Genomic DNA, 13,951 nt, shown 5'->3' on the forward strand with positions numbered 1-13,951 from the left:
CCCCCATTTCCATTTTACAGATAGGAAAGAGACCCAGAGAAGCTGACTGGGCTCAGCCCACCAGAGTAGGAAGATGTGCCCAGAGAAACACAATCCAGCCATCGGTTAAGGGCCCCAGGCGTCCCATCAAGAGCGGGCCCCTCATCCCCTGGGACCCCAGGGACGGTCCCAGCCCATGGCTGGTGAGACTCACCCAACCCATCAGCGCCCACATCAGTGTGCCCCCTGCAGAGCAAGGCCGATGCAGAACGTCCCCAGTCATTGGGGTGAGCGTCAAGTTCCCACTTGGCTTCTGCAGAGAAACAGCAGCCAGGACGAGAGGACAGGCAACCCAGGAGGAAAATAAGAAAGGAGGAAACGGGCTCAGAGCCAGTGGCTCACCCAGGCCTGGCCTGGCAAGCCAGGAACGGGGGCTGGGAAGTTGTCGACCTGTTCTAGAACGGCTCCCCTCCCCTCCCCAACCTGGCTGACTCCTACTCCTTGTTCAAGGCTCAGCTAAAAGGTTACTTCCTGCAGAAAAGTCCCCTGACTCCGCCTAGCCTGGGAGCGTCCCACACCACCATAGCGGTGGCTCTCCAACCCACCTGACGTGGAGCCCCGAGCAGTGACGGAGCGCCTCCTCCTCCCAAGCCTGTTAGGTCATTCATAACTGTTATCAGAAACCAGCCCTCCGCAGTGGTTAAGAATCCGCCTGCCAATGCAGGGGACACGGGTTCGAGCCCTGGTCCGGGAAGATCCCACGTGCCACGGAGCAACTAAGCCCGTGCGCCACAACTACTGAGCCTGCGCTCTAGAGCCCGCAAGCCACAGCTGCTGAGCCCGTGTGCCACAACTACTGAAGCCCGCGCGCCTAGAGCCCGTGCTCCACAACAAGAGAAGTCACCACGATGAGAAGCCCGCGCACCGCAACCAAGAGTAGCCCCCGCTCGCCGCAACTAGAGAAAGCCCGTGTGCAGCAACAAAGACCCAACGCAGCCAAAAATAAATAAATACATAAATCTATTTTTAAAAAAAAGAAAAGAAGAAAGAAACCAGTGCTTGCTACTGCCCATACACACAGGGGGCCCGGTCCATCTCCAGGCCCTCTGCCAACAGCGACTCAGATGAAAGCTCCTTGGGCTGTTTCCTAGAGCCGAGAGAGGAAAGGTCTCGTGTCATCATCTCCCACCCGGGATGAAGAGCCACCTTCCTTTAGCAGCTGCAGGCACCCCGCCGACGTCCCCCAGGGCTCGCCACTCCGGGGCCTGCCCCAGCACTGCCCTCTGTGCCCGGGGCTGCTGCCCGGCCCGGGACCCAGAAGCGGTGACAGAAACCCCGGGTTCCCCTCCCTCGGGCCGTGCCCCTCGAGGACCGTCTTGCCCCCAGCACTCAGTGCCCATGGCAGGAAGCTGCTGGAGGAGGAGGGCCTCGGCCTCCGTCCCTCCCTCCCTGGCCTCACTGGCTCACCTCCCGTCTCGGGGTCTGCTCCCTGGGGCCCAGCCTGAGACCCTTACACTGGGGGGTGGCAGGGGAGGGGGGCGTAAAATGGCCCGGACATCGGGCAGAGCCTGCCATTCACACGAGCTTGTTCAACTTTCGGAACAGTGTGGTGAGGACCCTTACTGCCAGCACCAGCACCTCCAGTTTATAGAGGAAGGAAAGTAAGTTCCCCAGCATCACACAACACATCAATAACACACACCGAAGTCCAGGCTCTCACCTCCCTGTCCTGCCTGGAGTGGCCAGAGAAGACCACGCGGGCCTGACTCACCTGCCGGCACTGCGGGCCAGCACTTCTAAGAGCCCATGAAAGTGTCTTAGATCGAAGACAGTATTTAAACATTTAAATATTTAAATACACTATTCGTTTATTTGCCTTTACACCAATGCAGGCATCAAATGTGACTTGACATTCCTTACGGAGGAAGAACACAGGGGCAGGTGTCCGGGCCACTGCGGTCCCAGGCCACAGAGCTGCTCGAATTCCTCATGCAGTTCTCCCAGTCCCACAAGGGCGGTGCTACTTTTTTATTCTGGTAAAGTACACGTAACGTAGGGAATTCCCTGGCGGTCCAGTGGTTAGGACTCAGTGCTTTCACTGCCATGGCCTGGGTTCAATCCCCGGTCGGGGAACCAAAAATCCCATGAGCTGTGCGGTGCAGACGAAAAAAAAAAAAAAAAACAAAAAAGCACACATAACGTGAAATTTAGCACATTCCCCATGTTGTGCAACCACCTCCACTATCTAGTTCCAGAACTTTCCATCACCCCTCACAGACCCGTACGCGTTAGCAGTTGCTCCCCCCTTTCCCCCCACCCCTCCCCCGACAGCCACCGACCTGCTTTCTGCCTCCGTGGATTTGCCTGTCCCGGTCATTTCATAGAAATGGAATCGCGTAACGCTTGTCCCTTTGGGTCTGCCTTATTTCACTCAGCGTAACGCTTTCAAGGTTCATCCATGTTGCAGGATGTCAGTGCTGTGCTCCTTTTTATGGCTGATAATATCCCATTGTCTGGATAGACCACATGTTGTTTATCCATCACCCGCTGAGGAAGACACTATTTTTTTTTTTTTTTTGGAAGATACTATTTTTATCCCAGTCCTACAGAGGAGGAAACTGAGGCTCCGTGAAGGTCAAGCTCCAGGGCCCACAGTGGTCAGTGGCACAGCCAGGGCTCCAGCCTTTGGTCCTAACCACACAGACTGTGCCCGGACATCACAAGAGACGGGGGCGTCTGGTCCCTCTAAGCTAGGAACGCAGAGGCCCAGAGGGGAGGGGGAAGGCGGCAGGTGGGAGGAGGCCGGGGGAAGCCAGGGAACGCGTCCATCTGCAGGCCCGGGTCACACCCCACCACCTTGCCTCCCGCCTGCTTCCTTTGAGCCCTGGGGTGAAAAAAAAACAAAACCGCTTCAGGCGGAGAGAAACCTCTGGCATCCAGATGGGGGCTCAGGTGCTCAGAATCCGTATGTGTGAGTAACCCGTCGTGTATAGAGGAAAACAGCTCGGATCTGAAAGGTTCCTTGTCTCTCACCAAAATGACTATTGGGTGTTTCTGTCTCCTGTGCCGGGAGCCAGATAAGCTGGGCGAGGCGGGGAGGAAAACACAGATGCCCAGTCTCTGGGGTGGAGGGTAGATTAAGGAGGAGCTTAAGGGCAAGGGAGGGAGGGTCTCAGGATGTGACTGTCATGAGCTTAAGGGACCAGAACCTTCCACCACCTCAGGGGTACCTGGAGGCAGGGCGTGAACAGACCAAACCTCTCCAGCTGCCCCGTGCGCCAGGGACCGGGACCCAGACACCCCTCATACAGCTGAAAGGTGGGACAGTCCATGCTGCACCCACGACCACTGTCCCAGGGGGCACCTCCCCATTCCTGGAGGGACACGGAGGCCAGGTGCGGAGCCCCGCCTCCCCTACCAGGCCAAACCTGGCAGAAACACTGCCGCCAGCCAGAGCCAACCCCGAGGGGAGGAAAGCAAAACGTGGGCCTTGGACTCTGGGGTCAGGAAGGCCGGGGCGAGCCCAGGCCCAGCCTCTCGCAGCTGCGTGGCCCCGGCAGGTGGCTTAGCGACTCTGGGCCTCAGCCGCCAACGGGGCCGCGCTGGCCCCTCACCGCGGGGCTGGGGTCGTCCAGGCGCTCAGCACGGTGCCTGCAGTCCCCTCCCCTGACGGCATCCTACGTTTGTGAGACAAATACGACCATCAAGCGAATGTGGATGGAAGCTGGAAATGTGTGGACGGCACATTTAGGAGAGAGGCCGGGCAGAGGCAGGGCTGGGGTGGGGGGTGAGACACGTGGAGCAGAGAAACATCCGGAACCCGAAGCCGCCCACCTGCCAGGTGACTCCGGTCCTGGCGACGGCCCCCCAGCACCCCACCCTGCCGCCCTCCACATCTCGGGAGACACCCCTCCTGCCGCAGCCGTGAAGCCCCCAGCAGAGCGGATGAACTTGGCAGGTGGCAGTGGGGCAGCATCTCAGAAAGTCCTCTGACAGCACAAGACAGACAAGTGCCCCCCACTCCGCACAGACGACAACCGGGCCTCGGGGGGAGGGGCCTCAGGGGGGACTTGGGAGTGGGCCCCATCCATGGAAAGGCCCGGAGGCTACCGAGCCCACGGAGGGATGGGAGGCCAGGCGGCCGGCAGCCGGGGCCCCCTGCCTGCCTGGAGCAGCTCTCACCGGACACCACGTGCGCACGCTGCCTTTGAAACCAAAACATAACAAACCGACAGGAGCATTTACGGCCTGAAGTTTAAGTTGGCTCAGGGGAATGAGGAGTAGGTGTGTTAAAAATAAGTGTTTTAGGGCTTCCCTGGTGGCGCAGTGGTTGAGAGTCCGCCTGCCAATGCAGGGGACGCGGGTTCGTGCCCCGGTCCGGGAAGATCCCACATGCCGCGGAGCGGCTGGGCCCGTGAGCCATGGCCGCTGGGCCTGCGCGTCCGGAGCCCGTGCTCCGCGGCGGGAGAGGCCACAGCATTGAGAGGCCCGCGTAACGCAAAAAAAAAAAAAAAAAAAAAAAAATAAGTGTTTTAGGGCTTCCCTGGTGGCGCAGTGGTTGAGAGTCCGCCTGCCAATGCAGGGGACACAGGTTCGTACCCCGCTCCGGGAAGACCCCACATGCCGTGGAGCGGCTGGGCCCGTGAGCCGTGGCCGCTGAGCCTGCGCGTCCGGAGCCTGTGCTCCGCAGCGGGAGAGGCCACAGCAGTGAGAGGCCCGCGTACGGCAACAAAATAAATAAATAAATAAAAATAAGTGTTTAAATCCTTATATAAACTCTGCAGAGATGACAAACAATCCCCACAAAACTGAAATGTCGTGCGTTTCTAGCAACACTTAAGCTTCCAAAGGCAGGGAGCCTTGCTTGGGGGCCACCCCTGCTCCCCCATCCCGGCCGGCCGGCACCCACGGCACGGCCCTGCCCCCGCTGCAGCCGTACGTTGTTATTCCTGTTTACCATTTGGGTCCAGAAAGGGCAAGGGGTTCATCCCACACACGTGCGGTGCTGGCTCCTGATCCGGCACTGAAGCAGGTCTGCAGGGCCTGCCAGATCTGCGCCCCTGCCCCGACCTCTCTCCCGGGTCAAGCTCAGGGGCAGGTGCTAGGGGAGGGGCATCTACAGGGAGAAGCAGAGCCCCAGGCTTCAAAGGGCCGGGCTGCCCAGGGTGAGGGTGTGGAGGGGTGGGCAACACCCTCCAAGCACACATCACCTCCAGATGCTGGGCTGAGAGCTTTGGGTCCCCTCTGTCTGCTCTGTCTTCAGCCAACCCCCAGGAGGTGGCTGTCAGAAACCCCCTTTCACAGCAGAGGAAACAGGGGCTGGGGCAGGGGTGGGGCACAGCACACAGCGGAGAAGTGGCGACGAGGATTTGAACCCAGGTCCGAGAGGGTACAGCGCCGCACCCGTCTCCACCCCAGGGACGAGTCGGAGGCCGCCCCACTGCCTAGCAGCACACGAAGCCAGGCGCAAGGTGGGAGACGGGTCCAGGGCGGGGCGGTGCTGCCCCCAGACAGCTCGGCCAGAATGAGCGGCCCAGGACCCCCGGGTGGTGGAGGCGCCAACGCCACGCAGCCATCGGGAACGGGACGGAGGATGTGGACGGGGCGGGAGGAGACAAGGATGCCACGCCCTGCGGCCCAGACTTGAAGCGGGAGCCACAGCTGCTCACAACCGGACGGCGCAGAGCTGGCCTGGCCCCGTGGCTGGGCCTCGGGCACACAAGGAACCCCCAGAGACCGCGGCCTCGGGCAGCCGCCCCCCACTGCGGGGCTGAACTTCACTTACAGGCCACACGCCCCATTCCAGCTCAGAGCTGAGACAGCACCCGAGGGGAGCAGGTGCAGGAAGCAGGCTGCAGAGGGGCCCCTCCTGCCCCTCCTCGGGAGCCTGCCTGGGCTTCCTGAGCCCAGCCACCAGCCTTCTGCCCGCTGTCTTTCTCTCCATCTTAATTCTTCACGAATCCCTTATTCTGTCTCCCCTCCAGAAGGTCAGACACAGGTCAGGGGTCTCTGCCTCTTCTGCCCAGGGCCCGTAGGCAGATGGGACTTTGAGTAAATGATGGAGTGACTCTCCCCCAGCCGCCTGGGAGCAGGTGAGGGGAAGGCCGAGCCAACCAGCCCAGCCACCTCTGGACTCAGGTCCTCCCACGGAGGACCGTGCCAAGGCTGCTTTGCTGGCGAAGGGAGGAGCGAAGCGAAGCGCACTCCAGGCTCCAAGAGACCTGGGCGGATTGGCGAGAGGCCTCGGCCCCCACGCAGCTGTGCGCCCCCAGGCCAGCCTGTCACCTCTCCATTGACGGGGGGCACGGCCGCCCAACCCAGTGCCTCACAGGGTCTCCCCAGGCCCAGGGGAGGCGCCCTGGGTGGGCTGCCAGGGAACAAAGTTTGTCAGGACAGGGCATGGCCAGGCAGCAGCGATCTGCCTGGGGGGCAGAGTGGGAACCCCCACACCCCAGCTTCTGCCCCCACAGAGCCCCATCCCTGCAGCAACCACCCATCTCCAACCTTTAGTTACCTAAAGGCGTCCAGTTTTCACCACCAGCTCAAGTGCCACCTCCTCCACGAAGCCCTCCGAGGTCTCTGCCCCCAGGGATCCAAACACCCGCACCTGCTGAGGACCAGCACAGCCCCGCACGGGACAGCAAGTCCTGCCCCATCCAACCCAGGAGCTCCTCGGAAGGAAGCGGCAGAGAGAGCGTGTGAGACCCCTCCCGGCAGGAGTCCCCGGTCACCCCCAGAGGAAGGGGCAGCGCTGCGGTCCACCAACCCTGGGCCCCTCCACTCCTGGGCCAAGGATCCTCCATCCTTCCCCTCCCCACTCCCCCTACCTGGGGCCGAGTGGGAGGGGCTCAGGGGCTAGGGAAGGAGGGAGAGGCAAGCCCCCCGGGGCCCCCTGGCATCCCACGAGGCTCTGCAGGAGCTGGGCCGCCAGAGGCAAGGTGAGGCCAGGTGGACGGGGGAAGGCAGCTGGCCCAAGAGGCAGGCGGCGAGCCGGGGCCAGGGTCCGGCCAGCAGGAGCAAGCCGGCCAGCCGGGCGTGGGGTGGAGCTGCAGTGTTCTGAGACTTAGCGGGCCTGCTGGGAGGCCCACGCAGGTGGCCACCGTCACCCCCTTTCCAGGCAGGGAGAGCGAGGCTCAGCCAGGCCAGTGACACGTCAGCACCAGGATTCTCACGGCAGCCGAGTGGCCGAGTGTGGCCCCCTCCACCACCATTTCAGGCAGCTCATCGGGCTGAGAGCACAGCCTCAGCCACACGCGCTCCGGGGACGAGAGGAGGTCATCCCCACGGGGCTCAGCACGTTTTCTGGCACCAGGGAAGTGGTGAGGAAGCTTTGTTCCATGGATCACTTCCTGTCTGAGGAGCCCATGCCAAGGGCTCTGGATACAAACGGAGACACGATTGCCAAGCGCGGTGGGAACAGGGAGGGGGGAGCCCCGGGAACCAGGACACCTTCGCAGGCCCCGGGAAGGGCCCTGAGCAGACAAGCGGCAGCGAACCGGCCCACTGCCTGGTTTTACCCAGGCTACAGGCTAAGAAAGGTGTTTACATTTTTAAATGGCTGGGGAGAAAAAGAACAGTATTTCGTGACACGTGGAAAACATATGCAATTCACGTGTCATTCTTCACGAATACATGTTGGTGCACAGCCCCTCGCTCGTTCACAGATCATCAGCGCTGCCTCGGCACGGTGAGGGCCGACGTGCGTACCTGCGACAGGACCGTCTGGCCCACGGGGCCTGAAATATCTACTGCCTGGCCCTCGACAGAAAACGTCTGCCCACCGCTGCTCTGGGAGGGGGTGGTGGCTGCCGGCTGGGTGCTGGGGGAGAAGCAGTTGGATTCGGGGGCAGTCGGGAGGGAGGTCCGCCTGGCAGGGTCTCAGCGGTAGGGCTGCAGGGCGTCTTCCCAGCAGCACTGCCCTGTCCTGGGAAGATGCAGCCACAGACGTGGCCTGGACACGGGGACAGGAGGCAGGGGCTGGAGGGCACCGCCCTGCCGGGGAGGCGACACCCTCGGTCACGTGGACCTCATGGCAGCAACGGGCTGAGATGAGGCACCAGGGCGGGGGGAGGTCACCTTGTGCCTCCTCACCCTTGTCAGGCCCTGGGCCCACGCGTAGCAGGGCCCCCACTCCCGGCACGGAGATGCCCCATCTCCAGGGCCCAGACCACAGACAGGTGAGAGCCGCCCCTCGCGACGGACTCCCCACCCAACACAGCATTCTTCGCCGTTCCACCCCGGCAGCCCACGCCAAAGCCAGGTTTCTGTCACCAGCACACGTGGTACAAACAAACCACGTTCCACCAACGCCAGCTTGCGCCCACCCATGGCCTGGGCAGGCGATGCCCGACGGCCTTCCCTGCCAACTCCAGACCCAAGCCTCGGACCCTGCCCCACACAGCCCTGCAGGTGACCCTCCAGCCAGCAGGTCAGCGCTAAAGACGAGACCCCTGGTCCACCGGCCTCTGCTCTCCCCTCCCCCATCCCCACCCCCTGCGGCACAAACTGGGTGCCACAAACCCTGCCGCCCGGAAATGCTAATATTCGGGAAATCAGCGTCTCTCAACCTTCTTGTCAGTATCACCCCCCCTAAGGAGCCTTTCCCGGCATTGTCTCAATCGCCCTCCCCGCATGAAATTTTAATACCACAGATGTACTGTATATCTGTGCTGTACTGTTCTTTTCTCTGGGTACATCTGTGCTTGATGCGCGAAAAGAATATGATTTCTTTACCCCCACAGATCTGATTTCTGCCCCCTTGGTCATGGATTACATAAAACGTATTATTAGAATTAACGTTACACAGTTCCTGTCACTTTTTTAATGTGACCACCAGGAATTTTAAGAGACAGATGCAGCTCACACATCTTCTACTTGACAGCACTGATACAGAAGTACAAATGTGAACACGTGCAGCACACAGACGGGGACACACACACACACACACACACACGCCTGTGTTAACTCAGCGGTGCACACTGCCCAGGTCTCAGGGCTGAGACACCCCAGCACAGGTGCGCCTACACCCAGATCCTGGTTTCTACATATGCCTCTGCACTGCGGACCCGGAGCTCCTTCCACAAACGGCTGATTCCGGAGCTGGACAAAATAAAATACAAGATGAGCTCAGATAGCTTGTGCCAGGAAGGAGACAGAGCTCACAAAACGATGGCAACGTGTCAAAAAGACACACGGAAGCAGCTTGAAGCAGTTGCCACTGGTCAAACCTGAGACCATCTGAGCGTCAAAATAAAGAGTGACGGTAACAGATGAGAATCCGTGGAAGAGGACAGGAAACCACAATCCACAGTGGCAGACAGAGAGAGAAAGGAAAGGAAAAGAGGAAGAGAAGAGGGAGAGAGGGAGGGAGGGAGGACTGATCCTGTCACTGTCTCAAAGCACCTTCTCAAGAATATTCGTGACCTACAAGGGGGATCGGAGGGCCTTCGCGGCGCAGCCGTCCGGCAAACAGCGCCGGCGTCGAGTGGTTACAGCCAACACCCCCAGCCAGGGTACACTTGGAAACCCGTGCCACCTACTAGACAGGATATGCCAGGAGAAGGCAACAGCGTGCTCGGGTGCAAAGCCTGAATCCAACGCGAGGAAACGGCAGATGAACCCAGAGGGACATTCTGCAACAAAAGGGGCCTGTCACCTTCAAAGGCATCCAGGTCGGGAAAATCAAGGTGAGGCGGAGGGGTCGTCCCAGCCCCCAGGTGGACCATTTGCTGAAACGGGCATTTGTGGAGACACGCATTGAAGCTCGAGTGGATTCCAAGGCGGCACCATCCCCGCTGTTTCCCGGGTTCAGGTGGTGGCTCTGTGGCTGCAGAGGGGACCTTCTTCTGTAGGAAACGTGAGGGTGCAGGGCACCAACTTACTCTCGAGTGTCAAGATATGTTCACACTTAAAACGAAACCTGGGGCTTCCCTGGCGGCGCAGTGGTTAAGAATCCACCTGCCAGTGCAGGGGACACGGGTTCCATCCCTGTACCGGGAAGATCCCACATGCCGCGGAGCAACTAAGCCCGTGTGCCACAACTACTGAAGCCCGCGTGCCTGGAGCCTGTGCTCCGTAACAAGAGAAGCCACCGCAATGAGCAGCCCTCGACAACTAGAGAAAGCCCGCGCACAGCCACGGAAGACTCAAAGCAGCAAATAAATAAATAAAATCTAAAAAAAAAACCAAAAACAAAACCTGACTTGAAAAGAAAAAGCATCCTAGTTTCCGCTGGAATCGGCCTCCGTGTCCCTGCTCCCCGGCAGCCCAGGTATCACACCCCTTGGCCTCGGGAACCGCGTCCCCCTGCCTTTACTTGGGACCTCTCAGGACACTTAAAGGCCACTTCCTCATCCACAGGCACCTCAACAACCTGCTGTGTGTCCTGCTCACCTGAAAGCATCTCGGAGCAGGGACTGGGCCCTTGCCTGGAAGCACAGGGGCTCGCAATTATTCCTCGAAGGAAGGACCGGAATGACACAGCAGCAAAGGGAGGCCCGGCTCGGCAGGACCCGGAGACCCCTTGGGAGGGCTCACACCAGTCCGGAGGGGGAGGGATTCACCGTCCTGGGTTCAGGACAGTGAGCTACGAGCGTGGCTCCGAGGGATGCTTGTTTACTAAAGCAAAGTGTGGAAAACGCAGGGTTAGAGGTACATACCCGGTACACGGTGGGGCGGGGCGCGGGTCAAGGGCCAGGCTCGCAACGCTTCAGGATGGGAGAAGAGTGAAATCAGAGGAGGCTTCCTAGAGGAGGCAGCCACTAGACTAGCTCCTACAGGAAGAACCAGGACAAAAGGAGGGGTAGTCTTCCAGCATGGGCCCGGCACACGATGGACCCTGATGGAAAAGGCTTAGGGGAGGGGGGCGCAGGCTGGAACGTCGGCACAAGGCTGGGACGGGAAGGACTTGAAGCTGGAGGTGTGGGCATGGGGGAGCTCTCTCTGCCGTGTCCCTGCAGACGAGCTTCCCAGCCTTGTTCTACGGAGAGGAGGCCTGCCGGGGGGGGCGGCAAAAGGCTGGGCGGCTGGTGCCCTAAAGATTCAGACTGCAGACCAAACGCAAGGGCCGTCTGCTGGCATCAGCAACCTCAGGACCTCGTAACTGAAGCTGTTCCAGACACACGCGGTCTCATTAGGGTCAGCAGATTTGGCCGTACCGAATTACTTTAATTAAACCCAACGTGGCTGCCAGGCATTTTGGATAAAAAAAATAGAGCACACCCAACCAGATCCAGAAGGGCAGGACAAGGGGCAGCTTGGATCTGCCTGTGAACCCTTCCTAGTACCTGGCTCTATACACAGCAGATGCTCAGTAAGTCTTAGCGTGTGGCTATTATGCGCCTTTGGGGCCAATAACCCAGCTGAGATCCACGCAGCAAACGGGAGGGGCACTCGAAGCGCAATACTTGGAAAACAGGATGTCACCTGTCACAGGAGAAGCCAGAGCGGCATTCTGGAACGAGGGGACGTCAGGCAAGGCCTCTGAGCTGGACGGGTCCACGTGAGGGCACAGAGTGACAGCAGGAAGATGGAAGGGCCCTGCCCACTTGCCAGCAAAGTGTCCAGACCCCCCAGGAAACAGGCACGCACTCCCCACCCCATCCATCCCATGGAAACAGACACACACCGTGAACACCCTGAGAAGCGGGCCAGGAGCATCCATCAGAAACTCAGCGAGACAGCAGAGGGAAGGCTTCTGAAATAAACAGTCCTGGAAGGGAGACCTGAGTCCAGGTTTTAGCTTTACCACTTACTACCTGTGTGATGTGGGGTAAGTCACTTGACCTCTCTGAGCTATAGCTGTCTCATTCATGAAACAGGGGTGACATATGCCTCCCAGAATCAGGACTAGCTCAGGGCAGGGTGGGTAAGAAAAGGCAGCTGTGATTTTTCTTGCGATGCCACCACCACGGACCTGGAGGACCACATCGTCTCCCCTCCTCTTTGGAGGGAAGCTCCCCAGACAGCAAAGAACAGCCACCCAGACAGACCGTCACGTTCCTCTCCCAAACCCTGCACGGCCATACATGGTCAAGAGAATTGTTTCTTTAATCGTGAATACACAGATGGGGCCATGTGCCTTAACCCAGCCATCCCTGTGCCGGCAAGAGACACACAAAGATGGGTGTGACCAGCCCCACCCTCCGTAAGAGGACAGGCAGGGGAGACCAGCCCTCAGACACAAGGGGCGGCACCTGCCCAGATAAGATCTCTAACGTCCATCCAGCGCAGCACTAAGGATGTTCTCTACCCTCCCCTCACCGAGTCCTCACAACCCGGCTATGAGGCAGCCACTACTACTGTCCTCATTACGTAGATCGGGAAACTGAGGCCCCCAAAGCGGCCACTACAGGGAGGTGACAGTGCCAGGTTTCAATAAGAGCACATGGCCATGAAGACACAGACACTCGCCCATCAGGGTCTCCCTACCGCCCAGCCCCCCGACACCCCTTCACCGGGGCTGGAGCAGGGGGGCTCAAGGAAACTGTGCCGGGTCAGCGTTGCTGGCCCAAGGATGGCTCCAGGGACTCCAGGAAGCGCAGGGGTTGAGCCAGGCCACCTACCACAGCCAGCGCGCCCTCTCCCCCTTCCTGGCCAAACACAGCTGGGAGGGGCAGCTCCGGGACCCAGCCAATGCCCCCAGCCACCCCCGGCCGTGCCCTGGGCCCCAGGCTCTCTACCAGTCAGCCAGGAGCCAGCAAGCCTGGGCAGCCCCTGCAGTTCACAGCCAAAGGCAGACACTCCCGCTCAAGACCCAGCTCTGCCCTCAGCAGCTCCAACACCCTCAGTTCCCCCAGCTGCAAAATGGGGTAAGTATGTCCCAGGCCCCAGGGGGCTGAGGGCAGAGGAGAGGACTGGATCTGAGGGCACCCGGTCCCGGGAACTTGGGCTACTTAGCACTGAGAGGGCCCAGAATAGTTCTGGCTTCAGTGGGGCCTGGGGACCAGACGGCAGGCCAGGGCTCCTTCCCTGGGCCGTCCGCTTCCCGTGGAGTGGGAGGGTGGCCCCCTGCCCCCGTCCCCTCAAGACTCTTCTTGGTCAGCGGCCACCCCCATCCTCCCTGAAGGGGGGAAATGCCCCCATCTCCTTGGAAATGCGGTCACAGCCAAAGGGCAGAGGCCACGCGGTCCAGCCTGGAAAAGCAGTGACTCACTCCATCCCCCTCCCCCCAGCCCGTTTCAGCTGTCACACTGGCTTGTGAAGGCCAGAGGATCACAGAAGAAGGGGCTGTGGGGTGAGCAGGAAGGTTGCTCCCGGGCAGTGCTGGCCAGACCTGGGGTGGCCCCTGGCCCCGCTGGGCACCCAGGGCCCCTTCAGAGGTGCTGGGGTGGGGGTCGTGGAACCCGGGGGGGAGGGCAGGACAGCAGCCTCCACTCTGCTTAAGTCTTCGCCAAGTTCCCTCTAAGGGGCCACGAAAGGCAGCGCCCGCCGGCCAAGCAGACATTTTCCTGCCCGCCCGGCAGCCACAGGCGCCTCGGCCGCGACAAAGGCCACACTGGAGGGTACAGGGAAGCATGAGGGGCTCCTGTTCCCACCAAGTCGCGCGACCCTGGGGGACTGGCGCTGCTTGCCCCCCTCAAAGGGTTCGGGAGGAGGCTGAGGCCGGCGAGGGGGCGGTGCCCCCAGCCCAGGGCTCCCGGCTCCCCGCCCCACCGGGCCCCTCCCGCCGCGCCCCGAGCCCCTGTCTTCCAGGGCGTCCAGCCACCAGGCGCGAAGCCAGGGACCCTACACCTGACGAGGCCACCGGCTCGGCGGGATCCTGTGGTCGGCGGCGGGGCGGGGAGGGGGGGGTGCACTCGCTGCTTCCCGGGGCCCAGGCCCGGGAGAAGGGGCGGCAGTGGTGAGCGCCCCGCCGGGGTTCGAGCGCCCCTCACCCCGGGAGGCGCAGGCCCAGCAGCGGGTGGTCCCAGGCAGGGCCCGGAGGCGGCGGAGGCGCAGCCCAGGCTTGGGGCACTTTGCCAACTTCGTGCCT

The 13,951-nt window shown here is 61.0% G+C and overlaps 1 protein-coding gene across 3 annotated transcripts in view; it reads right to left on the minus strand.

Annotated features, from left to right (window-relative positions):
• VAV2 (vav guanine nucleotide exchange factor 2) overlaps positions 1–13,951 on the minus strand; it is a 178,783-nt gene that overhangs the window by 164,340 nt on the left and 492 nt on the right. The gene's annotated exons all lie outside the window — the stretch shown is intronic.

This window comes from Phocoena sinus, chromosome 6, assembly GCF_008692025.1.
Source record: "Phocoena sinus isolate mPhoSin1 chromosome 6, mPhoSin1.pri, whole genome shotgun sequence".
In the NCBI taxonomy this organism is placed as follows: Eukaryota; Metazoa; Chordata; class Mammalia; order Artiodactyla; family Phocoenidae; genus Phocoena; species Phocoena sinus.